The 26,838-nt window shown below is 39.9% G+C and overlaps 1 long non-coding RNA gene across 1 annotated transcript in view; it reads right to left on the minus strand.

Moving 5' to 3' along the window:
• LOC128076315 (uncharacterized) overlaps positions 1-10,117 on the minus strand; it is a 183,946-nt gene extending 173,829 nt beyond the window's left edge. Inside the window, exon 1 of the long non-coding RNA XR_008204343.1 lies at positions 9,935-10,117. This is a non-coding gene — a long non-coding RNA (uncharacterized LOC128076315). The remainder of the gene's footprint in view (positions 1-9,934) is intronic.
• Positions 10,118-26,838: the final 16,721 nt, after the last annotated feature.

Genomic DNA, 26,838 nt, shown 5'->3' on the forward strand with positions numbered 1-26,838 from the left:
AGTTGAAAGGGACCTCTGAGGGCCATCTAGTCCAATTCCCCTGCAATGAACAGGGACACAAAGCTGGATAATGTTGCCCATGTCCTTATCTAGCCTGGTCTTGAAAGTCTCCAGGGAGGAGGCATCTACCACATCTCTGGACAACCTCCACCAGTGCCTCACCACCCTCACTGTAAAAGATATTTTCCTTATATCTAACCTAAATCTACCCTCTTTGAGCTTGAAGCCATTTCCCCTTGTTCTAACACCACAGACCCTGCTAAAGAATCTGTCCCCTTCTTTCCTGTAGCTCCGGTTTAGATACCGAAAGGCAGCTATCAGGTCACCTCACAGCCTTCTCTTCTCCAGGCTGAACAGCCCCAGTTCTCTCAGCCTGTCCTCATAGGAGAGATGTTCCATTCCATGGGTTGTTTTTGTAGCCCTTCTCTGGACACGCTTCAACAGGTCTATGTCCCTCCTGTACTGAGGAATCCACATCTGGACACAGTAGCCCCAATAGGTCAGACCTTATGTACTACAGAATCATACAGTGCAGATTACATGATACACTCCTGTTCTTGCATCAAAAAAAAATACAAGCCTTGCATCAGTTCAATCACTATTTAACAAACCACATGATAACTCTGACCAATTTTGTGTCTTTCACAGTATTAGTTGTAAACTTGACAAATAAATCCTATCTTGTTTTTAAATTTAACAATAAAATAATAAAGTTTATATTGGATGTATTTCTGTGTGCAAACAACTCAGAGTAATAAGTGAAATTTTGACTTTTTTTTTTCAGAAAGTTTCACACTTTTCCTTGGAAGCTTGCAGGAGACGGACTCCTGCCAACAGCAATGTGTCATGGAAACAGGATTTTAAGATATTAGTCACTGATAGGCAACATCTTCAATTTCTAGCTAGTGGATGAGCCGCAAGTTTAAGAGGAAATATCATCCTCTTTTCAGCACAGTAGATGATTAATCACTTAACTAACAAGGCAAGATTGCTGAATTATGATAAAATCTTGATTTACAGTATTACAGGTTGGTGCAGTTATTAAAAAAGAGATTAAACTGTCCTTTATGGAATTCTAATTAAGCTTGTTGTTAATGAAATGGGAAAATATTTAAGATAATAGTTAATGGCATACCACTTCCTACCAGTGTCTTTGGAAAGATACTAGCAATTACGCAGATCAAACTGATTCAACAAGATTTGCAAACCTTAGTAGACAAATATAAGCCACTATCTTTAATACAGACTCTTTAATAACCAGGATCTACAGACCAGAGGTGTCAGACAGGCGAACAGATGTCTCCTCAGGTGAACTTACACTGTCTATCGCTGGGCATATAGTCATGTACAGCAGGAACACTCTGCTCAGTGAGAAAACAGACAGTACTGGCTACAACTGGGACAGTCATGTTCACTCCTTCAGCAAAACACAGTAAAAAGAAGAAAAAGAGACAGGAAGGGTAACTTGCAGACTGTAACACTTGAAAACCTGAACAAAAGGCTAAGATCTCATTACACTTAGTCCCATTTCAATAACAGACAGCCCTTTAGATACACAGATATATAAAAGACACAGATACATATAACATACACCTCCAAACCAAATCTAAAATAAGAAAACACAGCTTAGCACAGCCAGGAGGAAGGTAAAAGAAAGCAACTGGGTGGTCTTTCTAAGTCTGCTGAAAAATGATCAGCTTTTACAGGAAACACAATTGTTGCCAAATACTGAGAGAAAGGATCATTCTGAGCCAAGACTTCAGAGAGGCACAAGGGATGCTCCTGCTGATATTACAAACAGCAACTAAGTAAAAATATTACTGCAACTGCTGCAGAATATATATACCATGCTGTAAGCTGCTGCAACAGGTAGGCTGAGGATGAGAATTGAAGATGCAATTGATGAGCAAATGGTAGGCTTCTGATGCAGTAACTGGAATAGGAAAAAAATGCAAGCATTTGTACAGTCTTAGGAAGAAAAAAGTGGATTTGCTTTTAAGAATAAGCATGAAGGGTAAGATTTTCTGTTTAAAGCTTTATAAATTCAAATAAATTCTACTGGAATAAGAATTTATCATCATCATTTTAAAAACATTCTTAATATGCTCCTAAAGCAAGACCTGAACTTTGTTTATGCATTTTCTCTTGAGTACTTCCCAACTTCTGTATTTTGTGGTGCCATCAGCCGAGCCCAGTGAATACAAAAGCAGCCTGAGATTCAAAGATACTTTGTTTTTAGGAGATCTGGGCCTGTCGTTTCAAAGCCTTCTGCAAAGCAGGCCAGCTTCCTTATTCTCAGTTTTAGTGGAATGGGAGGATAAATCCATCCAGTAGAGAAAAGAGATGGAGCTGAACTGAAAAGTAATTTTCACTGCTGTGTTTTAATCAACAAAAAGCAATTAGAAAATGCATATGAACATTAACTGTTCTAGCTGCATTATTTCCAGAGCCCTGTCAGTAGAGAAGAGCATAAGCAGAAAATGGACGGATACTGTGGACTGTATTTAATTGCAATGGACTTCCAAAAAGTTAAATTTTACTGGTTCTTGAGGTCATTGAGTAGAGCAGAGCCTGGTCTGTACATCTGAAATCCCCTTGACTAACCAAGATGTCCAAGCTCCAATGCTGAAGTTGTTCTTGCATTCTGCCACATACCATTTCAACATTCAGGAATAATAACAGAATAACAGAAAGAAATATGTTAAGTTAAATTCCCTTCTTCTTTGTCCCAGTAATTTAGGAAGTCTTGCTAACTGGTAAGAGAGCAACAAGAGTGAAGAGCATCTTCAATACGAATTCTAGGCAGAACAAGAGACTAAAATAAAGTTTCATCCATGTTCAGATGCCCAAGAAGACCTTTGAAGTTCCTAAACAATTAAACCCTTGAAGAAAAAGACCCACACTCCTTTAGAAAAGGCAGCATTGCACACAAAAATGATTGAATTAAGTAGTATTTTCCTACATGAGAGGAGCCTGCTAACAATGCAGAGCTGAAAAAATGCAAGGCTTCCCAGAATCACAACTCCTTTTGAACTAGAATTTCTCTTTAAATAACATTGTTACTGATATTGGTATTCCAGGAGTTGGTTTACCTCGCTGTTATAAAGGCAACCCTGCCTGGCTCCAGTTCTGCTTTCCAAACATTGAATTTTTCTAATGCCTTTGTTGGCTACACTGAAAAATGCTCTTACCTGTGATGAACCTGAATTGGTACATGAACTGAGCAAGCGATACTGAGCCACCTCTCTTTGTTAGTCCAGTAGACGCTGACCTTGGAGTTCAATTCATCCTATTCCTTTTCCATAATGGCAATACTGACTCCCCTTTCTCCTTTCCGAAGCCACGTTGGTTTCATTTGTAGAAATACGAATTGCATAAGCAAAATATTTCTCTGCTCTTACTCAGTACTGCCAGGCATGCACCCACAAGCTGCCTTAGCTCACTAAAACCTCATTCACGGTTCACTACCACTTGCACTTGCTTTACTAACACTGACAGACCTCACTGCATCAGATAGCAATCCTCTTTCTTAAATTTCCCTTAATATTCCATTCCTGTGGAGAACCAACGTTACCAGCTAAAAGTGCTACCCAGTTACTGATAATAACCAGTTCTTATAGGATCCAACAGCAATGCACATACTCAACTAAGATTCCCCATTTGCAGTCATGTTTCATAGCCTGACAGCCAGCTTTTAGCCCATTTAAGAAACACTGCATTGATTCCATTTCAGTCTAGCAACTTGACCAAAAAATCATGCCTTGCAGAAGCCTATTATACATTATTTTAGTCTTATGGCATGGATCAAATTATATTTGTTCTCTATCCAGTAAGAGAATAAAGAAAGGAATAAAGAGTGAGTTTGATAAAATCTGTTTTCCAAAAATCACGGGTGACTGGTCTTAAATAATGAGTGGAATTTTAGATGCCATCCAATACGAAGATTTCTGCTGCTTTTTTTTTTTTTTCTAGGACTGCAGCCAAATTGATATGCTTGCAATTATCCAGAAGATTCCTTTTCAAAAAGCACTGGTGACAAATGTCTTGGTTCTCCACAATTTCTCTATTTCATATCTAAGATTCAAGTTTCATAACTCACAAAACTCTTCTGCGAATTCCTTAAAAACTTTTAGGTTATTTATTGACACATCCAAACGTTTTAATAATCCCCATAATGAAAATTTTAGCACAACAAAGGTAGAGCAGGATGTACACTGCTTCATGATCACCAGCAGCAGAGAAGCAGCAGCCGGCCATTTACTTATACATGAAGAAGTACTTCAATTCATTCTAATTCTAATGGACAGTTCTCAATCAGCAATGGTCCGTTCCCATCTTCTGACATTCCTATTATGCTTCTTTAAAAAAAAACAAAACATACTATACCATAAAAAACCATACTAAACCATAGTAATTTGGTTTGTCATTGAGATTTCTGTCTTTTTTCCTAGTCCCTCACTTTTATTTTGTTAACTTTCACAACCCTGTCTCCTCACTTAAGAGATTTCCACTGTTATAATTTTTATTTGTTGGGTTTTCCTTGTTTGGTTTAATGTGTTTAACATTCTTAGACCAAACAAAAGACACGCTTTCATCATTTTTTTTGTCTTGAAACTTGTCTTCAGCACTATGAAATTATTAATTTCAAAAAACAGTGAGAACAGAAGCAAACAATAAAATCGTGATCACGTAAGCCTACTTACTTATTCATGATTTGTACATCATACACAGATACAGTGTAAGAAAGGAAAAGACACGTCCTTCTGACTACAGCTGTAACACTCAGTACAGACCTACACCAAAAAGCAAGAGCCTTATCTGCACACACACCCTGTGAGTTGCCATCTTTCCACTAAAAGAATTCACCTGCAGCCTGCTACTGACCAAAGGCTCAAAGCACAGACGGGGGCCTCTTGCTGATCCTGCCAAATCCCAGGGCTACGTCACTCAACTTCTCAAGGAAAGTGGTACAGACCACGAAGGCTCCAGGCTCATCCTGCAGATGCAGAGTTCCCACACTGCTGGTTTCTACACGGCTTACTTTTTCCCACGTTCCTCTACAAACACACCACAGCAATTGTGCCTACAAATCCCCCTGCAAGGAAACTTGACCAGATCCTCACTAAACTAAGGAATAATTTCTAGCTCTGGCCAGCTGAGATACACAGTATATGTAGCAACTCAAACAGCATCTTCAAGGTATGATCCCAAAATCAAGACCATTCTACACAATTCAATAAATACCATACGCAGATCGAGTGAGAAAAAGAGATTGTTAACCAGTATGTGTCAGACATTACAGAAGACCTGTATTTGTTAATGGTAGTTTGTTGACTATACTATATCCCAGCACCCTTCCTTTTGCTATGCAAGGATACAACAAGCCTTTCTTTACATAGAAAGCATTATTTGCTAGATGCTCGTGGATTTTGTTTTCTATTCCACAACAGCTATGCTCTGAAGGCTTAAATTGATTGTTCTTAAACCATAACGTCATTAAAAATATATCAGGAAGTTTATTTGTGGTTTAGTAATACTGCAGAGGGCCCAGAGCAGCAGGATCATGTCCAGACCTCCAAAGAACAGGCTCACCTGCCATCCACTTGGCCAGCTTCCAATTAAAGGTAGAACATGACAGCCAAACATACAGCTACAGTGATTCCCGAAAGAGCTGAAAAAATGAACAACTAATCGAGCCACAAAGCCCTACTCCCATTTTATACACACACAAACACAAGGAAAAAAAAAAAGAAAAAAAAAAAAAGCCATCTGCATTTTATTTGTAACAACACACTAAATCCACAATGGGTCTCTAAGAGCACTTTTTCCCCAAATGCTTTATCAGAGTTCAGGTCAGTGTTCTGAGACCAACAGACAGAGCAACTAACCCACTGCAATACACTGCTTCATTCTGATCTAAGCTTTCTCCCTTCAAAATATTGGTAATTCTGTCATCTCAGTTCTTGTTGTTGTTTTGACAAATGAAGCCACTGCCTTGCCTAACTTATTAAGGCATTCATTGCCTCCTTTACATGTGAAACACAGGAAAACACCTATCTGATTTACCTTGAAATATTTCTGAAGCCCTCCTCTATAAATAGAAAATATATAAATATATAAATAGAAAATATAAATATATAAATAGAAAATATAAAAATATAAAAATAGAAAATATAAATATATAAATAGAAAATATAAAAATATAAATAGAAAACTATTTCAAAGAAGATTGTGTGGACCCAGTTGCTGTTTCTGAGGTCTCCTAAGTCTGTTCTCTGATACAAGAACACCTGCATTTTCACCTTCACATCTGAGTATAAAACAGATCCATTTTCATGGCTAACACTTGCAGATTTATGTTGATCTCTGGAGTGCTTCTGGATGACAAAGGAGTTTTAAAGTGTTAGTTTTTCCATGAAAAGTAGCTCAGCTTTTTTTGAAGACACATTCTATTATTGAGCAGGCACTTTGTTTTCTATGAAAATTAATGAACATAGAATACATCAACACATGCTACTGGATTCCTAAATAGATACAGACTCCAGGTATATGGTTCCTACACAGCCTTCAAAGACACTGCAAGGTTATCTCTCAGCAGTGTCTGGGGAGGGAGGGGAACTGAGAAGGCACAAGAGCCTCACCAAGACTGATGCATCCATTTCCGAGCATTCAAGACGAAGCCTCTCCAGCTGCCCTTGCCACCAGGCAATGCCTTCTTGCTTTTTAGAGAGGATTGGCTGTCTCAGCTATCTTAGCAGCTCATGAAAGAATGAAATGCCTTTAATACAAGGCTCCCTTTTAATACAAAAGGTGGCTGTGTGGCATTTCAGTTAGATGTACACATTTGTCACTAGTTGACATTCATATGGTCTCTTTTTCCTCTTTCAAAATATGTGCAGTGGTTAGGAACAATGAGTTTATATGGCTTCAAGTCCTATAAATAAGAAGTGTTTAATTTCTTAGAATATTTTAGAGTATTTAACGTGGAACTGTTCAGCTAATGTCATAGGGTCTAAATCTAAGAATTGAGTAACCGTGTTTCATCTTCAGTTGCTTTTCTTCAAAGAAATAAAATTGGTTCTGTAAACTGCTCAATCAAAAGCAAAAAACCTGGGAGATGAACAGGTAGAAGACACTTTTAAAGGTACACCATTTCTTACTCTCCCAGTGGCAGAACATTTCTGAAGAGCTGTCACAGGGGAACCTGTTCAGGGTTCCTAGGATATGGGAAGCCATATTTAAATAGGAAACCGGATGTTAGAAGATGCTTATTCTTAGGCCCTCCTAATGAGGTCATGAAGAATTCTGTTTTCAAATGCAGTATTTCTAAATTGAAATTCTAATATTCCAAAACTATAGCTGTGACAGCTGATGTTTTCTGGAGTGCACTATCTTTTTTGTAATTAACCTAAAATATTCATCCACCGATGTCTGAAGTTAGGCTCTTAAAATCAACATTCAGTTATGTAAGAGTGCAGGATGCCAAGGACAAAAAGATTTGTAGATACTTGCTACCATTCTGAAAAATGGCTTAATTCATTTAGAAGAGTACCTTAATGCTTCAGTTTCATCCCTGCCACCTAGCATTTCTCAAATCGCATTCTAACACCTATTTCTAAATATGTTTACGGTTCATATAAGGTGAGATCTACCTTTGAATATGTATCCAGTTCTCCCAACATCCAAGATGAAACCACTGTTCAGTAAAGTTTGCTGTCCTAATGACTGGAAATAGGATTTCACTTAAAGTTTTGGCTTGATAACACCAGATATAACATCCTAAATGTGTACCTAGTATTCAAAAAGTTGGCATATGAACAACAAAGCAGAGAATTAAGCTGGTTTATTTCCTTAGCAATGGCCAAGGAGACAACCATAACAGTCTTTTCATAATTCTTCAATGCACAGGAGCCTTTTTTTTTTTTCCTTAGTAATAAATAGCAACCCCAACCAGTGGAAAAATACTTCATAGTGTTAAATGCCAATTCACGTGCTAAGTATTGTGATTTTTTCATTCTACTCTAAGTGGTTAGGAACACCTAAACAAAGCCAAAGCACTTGTTGCTGTGCTATACATAGTTCAGCTCGGGTTTCTTTCCTCTCTTTCATTACTTGAATCTGGAACTGGGAACTTTTCTTGAAAACATACTGTTTCTGCCTTAGGAAAAAAAAAAAAAAAAAGCAAGAAATGGTAAAGTATTTAAAAGCGTTGCATCTTGCAGAGCACCCCTAGTTACATATATGCCATAATCAGCACGTTGTCATTCTATAGAGAGAGAACCAAACAACAATATAATTCAATCAATGCTGAGAAAGCAGGAGTAGGGCTTACAAGAATGCTTACATCTGTCCCTAATTTGCTTGCACAAAAACCCATGGTAATTTGCTTTATTGCCAAAGTCATATAAAGAAATTGGGCACCAAGCAACATAGGTAATCTCAAACTGGAGGCCCTCCAGCCTAATTAGATAGAAACACCCAGAAGGCACAAGACTGAAACATGGCATGTACATTTTGAAATGCATAAGGAGTCGGAACAGTCTTATTAGCAGCCATTTGAGTTTATGTTTAAGCCTCTAAAGCTGCTTTTTTGACAGAGGGAAGGAGTAAGTCATGTCCATGCCTAAGGCTAAGCGCAAGGCAAAGCATCCTGCTCCTTCTGGAACGGCCCCAATGCCCCAGCTCAATGCCCCAGCTCCCACTGAAGCATGCTTCTCCCAAGCTTTGCCCATTTACCATACATCCTCTTTGCAAAGACATTCCCACAGTAAGAAAGCCTAATTCTTATCAGCAATCCTGATAATGCTAAACTACTATAAGTCACTCAAAATTTAAAATAAATTTTTAAAAAAGTGATTGTGTGGAGGGATTAAAGAGATATTTGTTCACTATTTAGCAGATACATTTCTTAGGAACTTAGTCATGGAGTTGCACCAGAAGCCATAAAAGTGATAATTTTCCTTATTTCAAACCTCAGAACATTTTTTCTCTGGCATCAAAGTATTGCTGTCTACTTTCTGATTACAGGCTTCTCTTTCTCTGATTGTAAGTGTGCATCTGCTTTGCAGAATGATGCAAAGCTGTAAGGGCGATAAAGGCAGAGGAAAAGCCTGTGACAATTTTGAGGCAAAATGTCCGACAGAAAAGGCCATGTATAGCACAGAACTGACCTCCATGTTGCAGACCTCAGGCACACTTGAGGACCAGCTATTTTTGGGAACACAACAACTGCACTTAACAGAGGGTGTGATAGAAATGTTGTTATCTGGTTATCGCACCCTAAGTTATTTGGAGAAACAATGCAAGGCAACACATTACTTCCCTTTTGAACCGATTTTGACATTATCAGGAAACATCTCTGTAGCCACACAACTGTAAACAGCTTCTAATAAAACCAGGGGAGCTTTGTGCCCCTTTTTCTGCAAACACAACACAAAGAAACACGGGGACACGGTGCTGTGCAAAAATCTTCTCTGCGAGAAAAACACTGTGGATAAACCCTGCTGTGAATTGAAATTCAAGGTCAGTGTGGACCTCTGCCTGAGATGACGCGGCCCTTTTGCTGCTGTTGTGCCTGAGGTCACCCATCAGTCACGTTTTCTTGAGGACTTTTACTGGAAAAACAATCTGATGCGGAACTTCAGCAGCATGCACTAACAAAGCATTACTGTTACAAACAGGCGAATTTCAAAAGAGGAGAATTTGATTTCAAAGATCCTTTTTCAAGATCCTTTTTTTAGTTTTCTTAAGATTTTTTTTTTCTTTTTCCTCAGGAACACGTTATTTCTGTTCCCCTCCTCGTGCTGCAGGTTTGCCATTCGGGGAAAGAGGAACGGGAAGCTGTAAGAAAGGCGTTACGTTGCCACTGGAAACCCAGCGGGAAGCTGCCCGCGGTCCCCTCCGCTCCCCCCGCCGCCGGCAGCACGCCTCTTACCTTCCCGCTGCGGGCCGGGGGCAGCTCCTCGCCCAGCGTGCCCCGTAGGGCTGAGGAGGCCGCATGCCCCAGCCTTGCCCGGCTGGGCAGCCCCGGGCCCGCCGCCGGCGTGCGGGGAGCGCCGCTGGGGAAGCCCCGGCGCCGCGCAGCTCCCACCTGTTGCTAGGGAAACCCCGGGGTCTCCTCGGCGGCGGCTGCTGGGAGGGGCTGAGGGGAAGATGGAGGGTATGCCTGCAGCCGGGGCGGGGGTGAGCGAGCAGGCTTTTGTGTGCAGGGCTTGTTTTGTTTAATATAGATTTCTCCCTCTTTTTGGGAGCAATAAAACCCGCTCGTCTATTAATCTGTTTCAAAAAGAGAAATTGCCGTTCAGGTCGGAGCTGCCAGCTTCCGCAGCTAGCGTTGTATGGGCAGCCGCGAGAGAGCCGGGTATCACATCTAGCTCTCCTCGCCACGGATCGATGGGGCAGGTGGAAAAATTATCTCAAGCAGATTTTATCTGAACAAATGGATAGCACAAGCCTTCTTTCTGCAGGGAATTTCTTTGTTTGGCAATAAAAGCCTACAGGCTGCTGAGGGCTGTGATTGATGCATAGAGATACGCTCAGTTGCAATTCCCCCCACCCAGAGCACAAGAGCACACCGGCGTCCCAGAAATACGGCGAGTGAAATTGCAATGCCACTCAAAAATTGCCACCGCTCCCTTCAGCTCTGAAACACTTTTCCTTGGAGGTAATAACTCCTCAATTCCCTCAGTATGTCAGAGGCTCTGCATTAAAGCAATCGTGCCACAAGCTAGGCTTTGAAACATGAAAGCTGGACTGCAGGCAGCTCGGACTCGCTGCAGTTACAGTGGGCTGCAGTGCCTGCCCATGTGTGCTCACCTCCGCACCCAGTCCTTGTGCAGCACTTTCGTCCTTCACCAAAATCCTCTCTTTCATAGACAGAAAGGATGGGCCTCGTTTGTCAGAAGGGATCCCTGTGGGGCTGCTTTACTTCAAAATCTTTAGGAAGTTTTATGATAAGGTAAGTAAACAATAATTGGACAGTTTCACACCATTCATTTGTTACACCGATTTTTTCTGTAAGCACTGGAAATTAACAATTCCCACACAAGGTGTTTGAAGCAGCTCTGTACATTTCTTCTTTAAAAAAATGCAAGAGCAGCATGGCTGCATGTATTTGGAAGGAGACGGCAAGGAAATGAACGTGTATGGTTTTATTGACTCTAAGACATGCTGACAATAACGACATACAAACCATCATTCACATCACTTATTTATTTCTCTCTTTCAGAAAGGCAGGCTCTGCTAAATGGAAAGTTTCCACAGAGATACATCAGTTTTCAGCAGAAATTTCACCAGAAAGGCACATTCGATCTGGAACCAACTTCAGTTGAAAGACAAACCAGCAAAGCCCCTATATAAGCCATCAGACAGCGCTGTGGGCATAGGGGGCAGCACTGGTACCTCATGCTCCTCTGAGAACAGGAGTGCCTAGCAGAGTCTGCAGAGAATCCAGAGGAGGGCTACAAAAATAATGAAGGGTCTGGAGGGCAGGATGAATGAGGAGCGGCTGAGGGTCCTCACTTTGCTGAGCCCAGAGCAGAGGAGCTGAGGAGAGGCTTGGTGGTGGCTGCAGCTCCTCACACAGAGTACTGAGCTCTGCTCTCTGTAACAGTGACAGGACCTGAGGGAACAGCGTGGAACTGTGTCAGAGGACACAGTCAGCTGGGGGTCAGGGAAAGGGTCTGCACCACAGGGCGGTGGGCATGGAATGGGATGCACAGGGCTGTGGGCACGGCCCCCAGTGCCAGAGTTCAAAGAGTGTCTGGACAACGCTCTCAGACATTGGGTTTGATTTTGGCTGGTGCTGTGTGGAGCCAGGGGCTGGCCTCCGTGATCCTTGTGGATCCCTTCCAACTCAAATTTTCTGTAATTCTATGATAGTGTTTACAGTCCCACAGACCTTTTGATCCAAGAAATAACCAGCAGACAATGGGTGGTATTAACTTATCCCCAAAAAATCACTTCAGGTTTCAGCGTATGTTCAGTTCCTCTATACTCCTGGGCTTGTTTCCCTTTTAAAACTCCTACCCACCACAAAACCTGCTGGTAGAAGGACAACCATCATTAGCTTGGAGGAGAAGAAGTGCAGTAAAATCAGCAGAGAGAACATTTATTTGTCTCCAGATACATCTTCCTGGGGCAGTTGCTATGGTTTTGTACATTCTGAGGTTGTTTTGCCACATCAGCATTAAAAACCATAAAAAAAGCATCAAAGACTTAGATAAAAAATGGGGAACTCAGTGCATGTGCTGAATGCTTGCACAGAGTTTCTGTGTCAAGATACACCACAGGTATCATTCTTCAGAGTCTATTAGATCTTCAGTCCCCACACACACTCACCTGGAAGGCATTTTTTTTTTTATGTTTCCCTTGTTTCAGCAGGTCTAAAAGCACTCTCGTGGATGAGAAAAACGCATGCCATGTGCTGCATGTGCACTGATAAAATATCAGTAATTTCATTTCTTTTTTTTTTTTTTTTTTTTCTACATAATTATTTCATGTCTCTCAAATACAGCACAAAAGATATAGTTGTTAAGTACAGTTTAATAAGATACAGGTTAATAAGCACTCCTGAGAAAGTGGAGTGGTTTTCACAGGGTATGGGGACACTTACAACCCATTTTCTCTGGGAATTCAAGTTATGGTGTCAAAAAGGAGAGCATTTTATACTGTTACTACAATTGTTGCTGCTGCTTTAATCAACTGAATTGAAAAATTTGCAGCTTTGGCCTTTTTGATCTTCCAGGTGTAATAGACTTTAATATTGTCACCCTAGTTTCAGTATAATGTGACTTTCTGATTTTAATCTTAAGTCTTATAAACATATCTGCAGTTACCCAAACAGTTCGGAGTGAGGTCAGCAGATTACAACTGTGTCTACCTGGTGATTATAATATCTTTGTGGAGGTTAAAGACTATTATCATTCTGGAACATAAGACTGCCTGTCTTCCCTCTTACAATTTACTGCTGATCACTATTGCTTCACAAACAAAGTAATTCTGAGTACTCTCAGTAGTTGACTGAAATGGCAATGGCTACTATTCATTTGCAGAAATACTTGACATAGTTTAGTTCTAATGAGTGCAAAAGACACGAGGAACTTTGGGGATTTTTTTAAAAACTTTTTAACCATGACTCTCCTGAAATGTCAGAGAAACTGAGACTATTTAAGGTCTCAGTTCATCACCTCATCTGAACTCACTATGAAAGACCAGAAGTGAAATGAAGATTAAAAGGAGTATGAAAAGAATTACTGATAGTTTTTAATATGCTCTTTTTGTGTGTGTATGTGTGGCTGACTTTCAGATGACAGGTGATCTTTTAAAATTTACCCAGTGATGAAGATTTGTATCTGCCATTTTTGCTCACATACAGCAAAAGCATCAATTCTGATTTATTTTTTTCAAGGTACCTGCAGAACATCACAAGATTTAGATATGTTAATCATCTATCTCAGGCACTCTTTCATCTTTGCCCTACAAGATGGATACCGTTTACAGAGTCACAGCAGAGAAACACACAAGATTTTATCAGAAGGGCTATGTGCAGTAACTATGTGCTACTTCACTGGAAACCAGTGGCAGTGGTCCAGTACCTAACATATGCTATAGCAACCATAACACCACATGAGAGTGATAGGCCGGGCTGCAGGGTGAACGGAAATGCAAAGTACACTGTAGACGGAGATAGCTATTCCAAGTTCCTCTTTTCAGTGCTATTTAAGATTTTAGATGAAATCTGAACAGCTCACCTCAACACAGCCCTGCTATCCATACCTTTAAAATAAGTTCAGCATAACCACATGGCAAATACTTCCCTGTTATGGTGTGAACAAGCTAAGCAGGAGAGACTGACTGCAAGGTTATCTTCCAAATCACCATCTGCCCAAGGGAAAAGACAGCATGAAGTTGCACTATTCCCGGAGAAAAGAAAGGACCAGATAGTTACTGAGACTTCCTTGCTCTCTGTGGAAAGTTATTAAAACCCAGCTCAGGAGGTTTGTACCTGCACTGGTTTATTCATGCTGTCAGTAGAAGAGATTTAGAAGAGATGCAGGCAAATTTTGGCTTGTACTCCTGCCTCTAAACTTGTGGGGTGGATTGCAAGCCCTTCACCTATACCAAAAATGAAAGCAACAAAAATGGGACCAAAAATCTGGCAACGTGAAACAAGAGAAAGAAAAGGCAGGACAAGATTTCTCCTTGCACACCTATAACATTGTCTTATATGTTATCTTCTGAAGACAATCTGAAGCCAGCCCATCAGATTTTGTATTGTTTACCATACTGGCAGTGGAATTGGTCCATCAGACAAATAAAGTCCTCTTTTCTGTACTGAGTGATCTGTCTACAAAGAGCAGTCCAACAAGAAAACCCAGAAGATACTGAAGAGAAAGACTGTTCATTTACTCAGTTCAGTCTCTACCATAAGATCTTGCCCATGCTACAAGGAAAAATGTCAGAGCACCTGGCTTGAAACAGTCCGTAGAGGAACTAAGCAGGTTTGTAAATTTGTAAGCAGGTTTAAGTCTAAATCTGTAACTAAAGCTGCTGCCAGAGTGGTCAAAGAGGTAGGGAAAGTCAAGAAAAGTCCATTTCATTCCTCACTTTGCCTCTTTCAGTCTCTGATCTGGTTTTTCCCCAGAAAACCCTACAAGGTATCCAGTTTCTTGCCATGTAAAGAAGCTGGTCCAGAGGCATGAACATCTGAATTATTCCAGCAAAGTCCCTTCCTCTCCATCATATTTCTCACACTAGATTGCTTCCATGGGTACAAAGAATTACTACTGCTGTGCCACCTGGGCAGGAGTCCACTTTGCCATGGAGGAGAAACTCAGAGGCAGGCAGTTAAACCAGCATTATTCTCATTTCCTGCTGTCAGAGAACTATGAGGAGCTCAGGGAAGCGAGCGCTATATCTAACACTTACAGACTAAGAGCAAAGCTAGATTCAAAGTCAACAAGCATAAAGCATACAGCATTTGTACATCATTTCTAAATATTTTGCTTCACAGAAGTCTGAAGCATTCAGTTGTTCCCCAAGAACTCATCTGGAGCCAAAAAATAGCTTCATCTAGCATAGAAGACAGCTGGATGTTATTGTGATCAGATTCAGCAAATTCCCAGAGATGGCAACTCCATTGGACAATGTTAGTGTTGGGTCGGGTTTGTTGCTTTGCTGTATGGATGTATATTTAGGATGGTGGGATAAAATTTAACATACATCATTCTAGTTTATTACTAGCCAAACAATTATAGCTGGTCAGTCATTTAGTATTTCTATATAGTTTTCCATATTTCAAGAAGATATGTACAACATTATATTGCTGCAATGAGCCTTTGCCAGTTTCACATCAGTCACCTCTGTCAAGTCCCATAGAATATAAGGGCCAGGAAGACCTATACACAGTGATTTTCCACTCTACATGGCCATTTACGATGTTTCTTTCACCAGCCAAGTGCCAGATGAAGAGCAACTGACCTGGAGAAAAGCAGTTGGAAACAGCATACCTCCTTCCATCACACCAGCTGCTGAATTTATACTCTATTGTCATCTGAATCTGCACTTTCACTGCAATTATTTTCAATGGTACTAAGCTGGGGGAACGGGCTTGTAGTTAAAGCAGCATATTTTGTGTTTATATAAATGATAATCATGTTCAGAGATCAGATTAATGGGGCTCTCTAATGATGACAGCGAAAGAAGATAGAGCTTTCATTTTCATAAAGCATCAAGGAAACCCTTCTTTACTGCCATCAAAATCTGCTGCGGCTCTAACTATTTATGTTTATTTTTATGTATTTATTATGAGTTTGTCTCCAGCTGTCAAAGAGGCAGGCTTCTGTTCTTTACCTTTCAGGAATGCATTAATCCTGGTGATCACTTAATGTAGAGGGAAGTTCAGGGCAAAGGGAACATGAGCTACAGCAGCCTAACATAGTGCAAATCCTGGCAACATACTGGAGCAGATAGGGGAGATGGAACCCAGGAACTGTTCTTAATTTTGGCTATTACCAGCAGAGAAAGCACAGAACTCAAAATTACACTCCTTGGTAATAGTAGACTTTTTTTTTTTTTTTTTTAACCTCTACATGGATATTTGTTTAACTGGTCAGATGCTGAGATTTGAAAAAGAGTCCAAGGAGTGGTGGCACTTATTGTTGTTTCTGCTGCTGACTTCCATAAACCCAATTTCACCTTGGACTACTGGCTGCCTCCTGGCATGCACAGGACAGTTACAAAAACAGCATGGCAAACCCAGTGAAGCCACCCAGTCACTGGCACGTGGCAGTCTGCCCATGAAAAAAGCAGTGGGAGAAGTAATACCTTGATGAGTGGTATCACTGTAAATAAGCTTTAGATGAACACAGAGAAATTCATCTGTAAAAACTGTAATTATTTCCTATTTCCTTTAGCATTTCTTGCTAAATTTCCTGTAACTCCAGTGGCTATATGACTAATCATCCTTTTCAGTATCTTCCCCTTTGTCACAAGCATAAAGTTATGTCTACTTCACCCCAAAGCAGGAAAGCTAAAGACAGAGGGAATCCTAAATTGCAAAATCTTCTATTTCTAGCCTGACCCTTTGCCTTTTTCTAAGCAATATGAATGCCCTAGCTTTATAACAACTCTTTAGGACATGATAGTTTAATCCTTGCCTTCCTGGTTTATCGTAGGGACATTACTGGGAGGGGTTTTTTAGTACAGCTCCACTGAAACTCATATCTAATGATAATTTAAAGTAATTTATAACCCATCAAGTACTTATGGCTAAGCCAGTATCATAACATCCACTGGTATTTATGAGGTGCAAGGCTCAGTACTATTAATATAATTAGTAAGTAGATTATTGATGAGATAAGAGTCTGTTGTTCATCTTTCATTAAAAATACTCTGGGAGCAATCTGCAACCTATTGACATTTGGAATTATGATTTGCGTTGTCTACAGATTTTGCTTCGTTTGCAATGAATGGGTCAAATCATAAGTGGTTTACAGTGCTCTTTAACATACAGCCATGGCATAAATAGACTGAAATGACAGATACAAGCAAGTCAGCATTTTACCAATTTGACATTCACTGCATTTGCAAGGTTAACACAACTTCTGTCCTGGGCAAATGGAAATAGGGTCTTCTGTGTTCCCTCTGAGCTGGATGACTGCTGGTGTCAGAGGGGAGAAAGGGCACTGCTGTCACATGAGAGCCTGAATTACAGCAGAGCAAAGGCCCAGAGGGTTCACACAATTTCTCTACTTTCTGAGACAGCATTTATGCAAAATGTATTCATGTAAAAGTACTTCTGAATATTGCTTTGCTGTGTTACAGAAAAGCAAGCTTTAAACTTTCTTTATTACCATAGTATCAAGCCAAAATTAGTAAATCTCTAATATCCTCCTGAACCTAAATGTGCACTATAAGAGCACTTTTGTACAGAAAGCACATTATGGATTAACACAAGAAATGAGGAGCCTGATTTGGAGTCAGTTTCTTAGGCTATCAGAGAGGAGATGCATTTAAAAGCAGGTTTATCTCTGCTGGGTAAACAAGAAGAAATAAATCACAAAAGCATCACGGCAGTGTCAACATGAAGGCACACTTCATGCATTTATCTTCTCTCTTTTTGAAAGTACAACAAGAGTATCTTGACTCTGTTTTGGTGATCACTGTTCCTGGTGTTGGTCACTGTCCAGTTGTTCTACTGGCATTTCATTTTGGATGTCTCCAGATGTACACCGCAGTGGCAGCAGCATTACCCTGATGATGTAGTGCTGCAGTCCTTATGGCTGTGTATCATTAGTGGGAAATCATTTTAATGCTCTTGTAAACACCATCAGAGAGCCAGGAGATTATTTGTATTTGTTTTACTGTCACAGACTAAACTGCCTTATTCCAATCCTGTCCATCAAATTAAGCTTTGGACTGGGTTCAAAGTACTTGAAACCTGCCAACTCAAGGCTGGCTTTTGTTTTAATGGAACCATACAACCACTTTCTAGTGCAGACACTGCAAGCATATCAGCTGTAAATAAGTGTATTGGTAAGATGCACTTTCTCCACTGTACAGAAGACTGCAGTCCTTGTGCTGGAGGCATGATGCCTTGCTTCAAAGACTTTGTTGCAGGGTTTGTACTTCACACTGGCAGAATGTTTCAGGTAGCTCATCTCCCCCACATAGGAAAAAAAAGTGGAGGTGTATGAAATCATGCATAGTCTTCTTACATAAAACATTTTACACTTCTACGTAAAAACACTGAATATATTTAGTCTAAAATCTTCCCCTTCCAGGTAGTCCTAGTAAGACCGTAAGACAGTTGATCACAAACTCTTTAAAGACTCAAGTTGGAGTGTTTGTAAGAAAGCAGACATTCTTTAATATCAGCACTGGATGCATGGGGGTAATCATGTGTAGCTTACACGAAAGATCTTCAGTTTATTCACATTACTTGTGTTACATATGCAGAAGTTGTTACATGTGTTACATATGTTACATATTCAGTGACTGATTCAAAGCAGCACTTCCTATTTGCTCGGTACAAAGACTCAGCAAAACTTCCTTATCTCCTTAGTTCAGAGACACAGGTCTTTGTCTTATCAAAATAAAAATTGCAGGGCAGGGGTATCCATCAATGAACACTAGCAAGCTTAACAATGTTGTTGTAACTTGCATCAGAATGAGAAATCTTGTTAGAGTCTTAAATGATTTTCTAACCCAATCATTGAAAGAGATGGTATGACTTTTAGGAAAAGGTCATCCTTTTCTTTCAGACAGACAGACTACTCAATTCAGCCTAAAACTGCTAGCTGTGAAACACAAAACTGTCAACCAAGACGTGATTTCTGAGAAGGGTCTTCAGGGGTCTTTCCTTACCCTTTCACCTCTGCCAACAATGCAAAGTCCTGGATAACTTGGGTTCTTCATTTGAGACTTGCATAGAAGGCAATAGGTCCTGGGGAGCGAATGGGAAGCCATCACCCCATCCTACACCTACTCTTGCTGAGGGCAGTAAAACACAACTGAAATTATTCCTGTAGCATCAGCTGGATGAGAGGAACAGGATGTGAGCTGGGAGAGGGGAAGACCATGGAGAGGGAAAAGCCAGCATACGAGCCACCAGCATTTGTGGCTGCAGAGCATCTGGGAGAGCATACTGCAGTAGAGCTACATCATGATCTGCGCTTGTAGCTCTGCCTTCAGGCTCTGCTGCTGGAAGCCAAGAAGCAAGCTTCATCTTGCCCAATATAGGCCAAGCATATATTAAAAACATTTGCTAGAAAGATCTGCAGTCACAAGGAGCAGGAAGGTGAAGAAAGTTTCTGCGTACTTTCAGTGCTGAAAAAAATGCTTATGGGCAATCTCCAGACACAACACTAGGAACAAAAGAAATTCTGAATGACTGCACGTGCAAATACATTTCTTTTAGCCTTCATTTAGCCTTGATTTTTTATGTTCACTTTCTGTGAACAGCAAAACACAAAGCAAAGCTCAGATGCTCATGGAAAACAAGACATTAGCTTGCCTCTCAGCTGCAATCAGAATTTGAATTGTATGTTGAATAAATTGGGGCTGCAGTGGTTAATTATGAGAGCTAACAAAAGTACCTTCTAGGATTTGCATAGCAATCTTGTGCAGGAGGAGCTTCAAAGTACAGCCATCAAATATTCACAAATGCTTGTAACCTATTCACTTAAGTCCAGATGCTATCTCTCATACCATGCTGCGCAGGAATTGCCACTAAAATCAGCATGGTTCCCCACACAAAGTGTTACTTGACTTAAGTAAAGGTGACAGAATTGAGCCCATGGAGAGGGGACGAGAAAGCTCAGTATTAGTTTGAATAATGAATGTATCTGAGAATATCCTAATCTCCTTATGAAAAGAGAGGCAAAATCTAAATACATTATTCATGATGAATTATTCAGTCAGCTGTGTGTGAATTATCCTGGGAATATTTTGTTGCTTTTAAAACTTCTCCCTTAAAATAGAAAAAATATAATTTGAGCAAAAGATGCCTTTGAGTGGACAGCCCCACTTTCAAACTAGTCTGTCAGCTAAAGATAAATTTATGAGGTTTGTTGTTGTTGTTGTTTTACTATTTATTTCTGTCGTAGCAACATCTAGGAATCTCAACAGATTCACATTATGTAACAACATATAGGAATCTTAACAATAGCTTCTCATTATGCTCAGTGCTGCATGAAAACGTGACCATAGTACTGTTGGATTCAAAATATAAACATATCCTAGCAACAGTAATTTCTAAGTTTGAATTTTAAAATCTGAAAAGAACTAATAATTTACCTACATATAATTGATCTATAATTATATACAGATTCCTCAAGACCATCCTCATGAAGAGTAGCATTTTTTGAGCCTCACACCTATTGCATGAAGTGACACAGAATTGTTTCCTAGAACTCCTTCAGTAAGCCTGCCTGCCTTCTGAAAACTTGGGAAGCTCAAGAGAAAGATGCATCTGTGAATGCATAAGATAGCTGGATTTCTCTTTTCTAGCTCCAAAATCCCTTGAATATAATACTTATGAATTTTTTGAGGCTTTGTACAACTAAACTTATTGGGGTGGGAGAGGCTTGATGCATGTATGCATGAACAGACCAGCACACACAGAAGTCATCACAGAAGACAGATATTATCAGATCAGGAAAGTTAAGTTTCTTCATTCTTCATTTCCTCCCACTTTTTGCTTTTGTGTGACGGTGTATAGAGGAAAATATCTGAGCCTAGCAAAACACGGTGGGTTTATCAGCTTTACATTCCATTATTCTAAAGCAGCAAAAGAGCTATGAGATGGACTAGTTGAAATGGCAGGTGTTCAAATCACCAAAGAATATCCAACAGCAAAACCTTTGCAGCACAACATCACAGGAAATGAAAGCAAATGCAGTGAGTCCAAGGAAGATAAAAACTGGAAAGAAATTTTCTTAACCTTGTGAGCCAAGACCCAAGAAGAGAAGGTGTGGGTAGGAACTGTCATCATAGCTGGAAATTGGAGAGCAGCTATTGTAGATCTTTTCTCATGCTCCAGTGGGAAACTCTGCTCTGTTTCTGCAAGGAAATGTTTTGAATCACATTTGTGAATCTTACTTCACTTACACCAGGTCTATTTTGCTTTAAGTACTGTGATAGCTCCTGGTTATTTTCTCTCTCTTAATTAAACCTTCCTATCAGACTTTTATTAAGATAGAGTCAAAGTGCATACCTTCCTCATTCTTTCAATTTTATCTTCTGAAATAGGATTGAATTCTTTTAAAAGAGTGAGGGTGGAGAATACAGCTAAATCCATACAAAAGTTGTAATTCCACAATTATTTCTGAGAATATAAGAGATCATATCTTGTATCTGGACAATCCAATTAGCTTTATGTTAAGGGATTAAGCAGGCTGCTGATCCTGTCAGAGAACTGAACAATTTCAGTGGAAAACAGTTGTTTTCGCACAGCAGTCTTGCTGAGGCTCAATACCTGTGTCTCCAGTATCAACATGAAATTAAGCATGGCCTCATTGCAGCTTTAAGCAAGAATAGTAACTGGTTCTTGGTGTGCTACACGGAGCCTGTGCAGGGCTTGTCATTGAAGTGTAGTTTTGAAGTAAGGACAAAAAGTTTTTATTAATGTTATTTTACACACATTTAAGTTGGCCCACATTTGCTCACATTTGTAGTGTTGAAACCAGCTGGCCTATGTAAAGGTTTCCATCTGCCATGTGATGCAGAGGGCTGAGGCCTGGGGGATGTACGGAGAGCACAGGGTACAGCCACTGACGTAGTATCTACTTTTTTTATTATTATTATTACTGCTGGAAATCAGACCAAATCAGCTGAGGTCTGTGTCTCTTTACCATTGGCTTTTGTTCCTGGGACGACATAGGGAAAGAGATGAGAGTAGCTGTACAGAACCTCTCCACATACTGCTGTGCAACACAAAAGTCAAGTTTGCCGTATTTTCGTATGGATATTCACAGTTGTTGAATATACAGATTTATTTTCTAAGCAGGTAATTAGCTAAACAGACACTCACATCCACAAAGTATCCAGAAAGTTTTTTTCAGAGTTTGAAAATAAGTTGTTTGAAATTTTTCATTGAATACATGTCAAATTCCATCCCTCTTCTTTTTTTCTACCAAGAATGACACAGACTAAGTGTGATCACAAAGGTTGTGTTTTGGAGGTGTTTTTTTTCTCCTACAATTCATCTTCTCTCCACTCCCAAGTGTTTCTGGCTGCCAGAAGAGCTGGGCTGCACTGGGTGCCAGTGCCAGTGGCTACCTTTTATGCTAGGGTTGGTGCCAGAGTTCCCAGGCGTACCAAGTGCCTCCATGGTCACCTGGCTCAAGCATCAAAACATAGAGGAGAAAGAGTCAAACTAATCCAAATACTGTCTATGCTGGGAGGGCACCCAACGCAGCATAGGGCTCTTGTAGAGGCACATCCCTTCATCCCTTCTTAGATGCAGTGATGTGGTTCACAATGCTTAAAACACCATCATCTACCCCTCCAGCCTCTCCTGATATTTCTTTCTCCAGTAATGACACAAGTGGAAATTTTAGAGAAGTAAGTAATCAGTCAACAAGAATTAGCAAAAGATAAGGGGCAGTCCATTTCAGAGTTCTACATGTTTTTTGCCTTCACACTTTATTTTCCTCTAGTTTTCATTCTTAAACTTTGTATTTTTCTCCTTCTATGCAATATAACCTTATTCTGCAGAATATTATATTCTATTAATATACCTTATTCTGCAGAATACCTTTTTAAGTCTTGGAGCACTACAAGAAAGTTCAAAGCAAAAAAGAGGAAAATGACAAGAGTTCAGGGGAGAGCAACAAAAGTGAGAGATGTTTGGAAAACAAGAGCCACAGCAATATATTAAGAGGTCTAGCCATTCAGTCTAGAGGTAATAAAAGAGTTATAACTGCCAGAAATGCATAAACAAAGTTACTAAATAAAAATCAATATCAGTTTCTTAGGTGGCATTCTTCATAAATAGATCTCAAAGAGCTTTCTATAGGAGATGATTCTCATTAGAGGATGACAAAGACCAGTTACTTTCAACAGTATAAAAAACACCATTTAGAAACCCAGTCCAGAAAGTGATATATCTTCTCTTAAAAAAAAAAAAAGAAGTTTATTTTCTGGAATCTCTACAGCACTGTCGGAAGCTTTTATTTAAAAAAAAAAAAAAAAAAAAAAAAAAAGGCAATTTTGATTATTTAAGAAAAGCAATAGATTTTTTTTTCTAGCAGTATTTTCTACTTTTTCAGTCAATTTACATACGTATATATGTACATTATAATCATTTGTTAGGAAGCAAGAAAAAGTTGGATGAAAAACAGTCAGGCAAGGAAACAAATTGGCTACTGAGCTCACAAGGTACCACAACTGCTTTGCTTTCACTGTTCTAGCAGTCTTGAGCAGAAGACAGCCTAATTGCTCGTATCTTCCTTGATATTAAATACATTTATGCATAAGGGATGATCTCTCATTTTGTACAGAAAAGAGTGGACTCTCACAGAGTTTTTCAGGGACAAGATTATCAAAACGTGTCTATTTGGATTCCTCATCAGAAACAGAGATTTTTGGTTGAGTTCACTGAAGAGAAGATTAAAAAATCACTGATGAGAGATTAAAAAATAATGTCCAGATTCACTAGCAATTAAAAGAGTCAGGACTGCTAAATGTGCATTTCCCTGTGGTGTATGTTTGCAGAAAGGTCTCTAACCCCTTCTTTCATTAGTTGAAACTGTTCAATTAAACCCACTTTTGCAGTAGTAGGTAATAAAATCCTTGCAGGTGGAGAACTGCCTCTGTCATTCTGAACAGTACCCTTTTTTTGTTTATGTCATTTGGCCCCATCTCTGCTTTGAACAATTCACTTGATAGATAGTTCAGCAAATCAGCATGTTAAGTGACTTTATTCACAGTAAGTCAGAAATACAGTGGAGAATGGAAAAAAAGCCCTAGGGAAGCATCCAGATCCAGCCTGGCACTGTTGGCGTCTGTGTTGTTCTGCTCCTGGCCATTATTTCAGAGCTTGATGCAATCAGTACCACATCCCGCCAATGCCAGCATTTGTCATCTTAATGAAAAGTGCCACATTTCAGAAATTATGACTTTGGAAGGAAATTTGTGCAGTGACCAATGAATACCAGTCACTGAAAATAAAATCATATTGCAGCCAATAGTGAACTAGCCCTCGTGCCCACATACTCCAAATTTGAAGGAACATTATAATTAGATTGGTATCTATTGAGAGGGTGGTAACTGTAATAGGCTTTGGTTCTGAGAGCAGCCATGTCACCCTGGATGCATGAATATCTAGGAAGACTGGAGCTCTTTTTCAGCTTTTGATCATTTTGGAGTTTGCCATAGGTTGAACTCACTGTCTCTATCTTCTGTTTTGCTTTTCTCCTCTAGTCCTTTGATTAAAAGAAGTCACTTTTACTCCAGCTTTCAACAAGAGTTTCACCTCTGATTTCATGAGGCCCTGGTCTTGCCAATATAAAGAAATTAGCCTTTTCTGATGAGGGCAGTTAGCAGTTAATGGGTGTAAGGCGAGGAAAAGGCAAAGGTCATGGAAGGGAGGCCTTCTATACAAAAATTAGATAAAGTAGAACGAAAAGACAGAACAAGTATACACTGATAAATACCAACACTATAAAGCCATCAGGTAAGGTTAGTTGATGAGTCACAAAAAGACTTCAAGATCATGTAAAAAGTTTTCAAGCAACCACCAAGGGCAACATTACATTTCTATGTGACAATAGGCTCTTGTGGCATCAGCTGCAATGCAGTGGAGGTGCAGCTGCCAGATCCTCTGTATCCTGTGTATCTGCTGTATCTGCTATGAGGGGAAAGAGAAAGACTGCCTCCAGCTTTGAGTTCGTTCCTCATGTCCCACAGTACCCAAGGTTCCTATATACCTATACTACTGCCCCATCTGTCACAGCTACAAGCCCCTGTTGTTTTCAACCACTCGCAGGCACAACTCAGCTGCTTAAAGCACACACATTTCATCCTAGAATTCACGTTCATGATCAGAGTCCACATTGTCCATTTGATAATCTTGGCAGATCTGACTGTGAAGGGGAGGCAGCTCTCAGAAGGGCACCTCAATGTTAGTAGCATGTCTGCTTCCTTGGTTTCTTGCCACATTCACTGGGAAGGAATCTGAAAAAAGAGAGATGAATTAGAGAATGAAAAAGGAGTTTTTATCGATAAACAATGAGTCATTCATATTCCCTCTGAGACAGAGGCAAAGCTCAGCAGCTACAGTAAGGAAAATAAATGTCAGCGAACAGGGGCTGGGGATAGCAATAACATGTGCATCTAAACCTTTGTATTTGACCCTTAGGGGCAGTTAGCTGACTACCTAGGATTTTAGGTCTCAATCCATAAGCTAGGATTCAAACAAAATTTAGTAAATGCACAATACCTGCTGTATAAGCACAAAAACAGCACAGCACAGAATGTATTTTGTTCAAGGCGATGAAGCTCTTTCATATTTTAGTAAGACTTTTTATTTTCTGGTATGTGTTTTCTGAGATACTGTGGAAGAAAATGATGGTACTGTTGCAAGTAGATAGCTCACACTCTTGCTATTCATTTGGACATTTATTATGGCGGAAAGCTGCTTTTGGGGCATTAATTGTCACAGGTGGATGCAGATCAGCAAGGTGTAAGACCATTATAATGTTTGATAGCCTGTAAAAGGGTCCAGTAGCATTTCCCTAGTATTTTAAATGCAGCAAAATACAAAATGCAGCAGGCGCAAAGAAAATGGAGATGGAACAGTATGAGATGGAGACAGAGAATATAGAGGGTATCTCCTCAGCCCAACCCACTGAGGGCAATGTATGATTGCTTTGCTCCAGGCACTGTCTCTGTTTGGGATGCAGAACAGGTCTGTGCATGCATGTGCTTTCATCTGCAGCTGACCATGCAAAACAAAGCACTGCTAAGTGGCAGAAGCGTTTACTTAGTGGTTTCTCTGGCAAATCTTTGCTTCACCTGATGACATATCTGCTTGTAAGAACAGACTGGAGATTTGCTTGGTTGATTTATTGATTATTGAAAGCAGTGCTTTACTGCTGACTTTCCCAGAAGACTGCAATGTTTGATTTTAACTCTCCCTTGATATTGGTAAGTGCAAATATTCATTTTCAAAATTCAAGCTTATTAGGCGCGTATCTGCAAAAGAATGATGGTTCATGAGAGACTGCAAGTAACTGGGGATTTTGTCAGATGAGATCCAGTAAGAAAATTAATGTTATAAGCTGTTTGTATCCATCTGCCATCATGTAAAATAAGCTTACAATATCTGCATTAACTAGCCTTGGAACATTTTGGTAATGTATTCTTTACTGGGCAAGGTCCACTTCCTGGAAAGACAAACACATATATATTCAGTTGAATCTCTTGTGTAATATGCAGATGTGTAAATATTTGTGTGTGTGTATTTGCTTTGATTTTAAACTGAGGAGACAGATGATTTCCAGTGAGTGCTTTTTGCATACTTTTTTTCAGAGGAGGCCTTTGAAGTCCCCAACTCTTGTATTTCTTTTAACTCCAAATACTGAGCAGTATTGAACTGCTGCCATAAAATACAAGTCCTCTGAGAAGACAGACATGATTACAATATTAATATTTCTTGTAGCAACAAACAGATGAAGTGGTAACTCGTTGCTCTGGGAAGATATACACTCCAATGATTAAAGAAACACACCTGGGGGCAAGGCTGCTGCTCCCACCTCTGTTAGTGACTTGACATATAGCATGCAACAAATAACTTGAAGGCTACTTGCAAATTTGTCTGAGTGAGTGGAGAAC

Source organism: Tympanuchus pallidicinctus, unplaced genomic scaffold (genome assembly GCF_026119805.1).
Source record: "Tympanuchus pallidicinctus isolate F22 unplaced genomic scaffold, pur_lepc_1.0 scaffold14, whole genome shotgun sequence".
Taxonomy (NCBI): domain Eukaryota; kingdom Metazoa; phylum Chordata; class Aves; order Galliformes; family Phasianidae; genus Tympanuchus; species Tympanuchus pallidicinctus.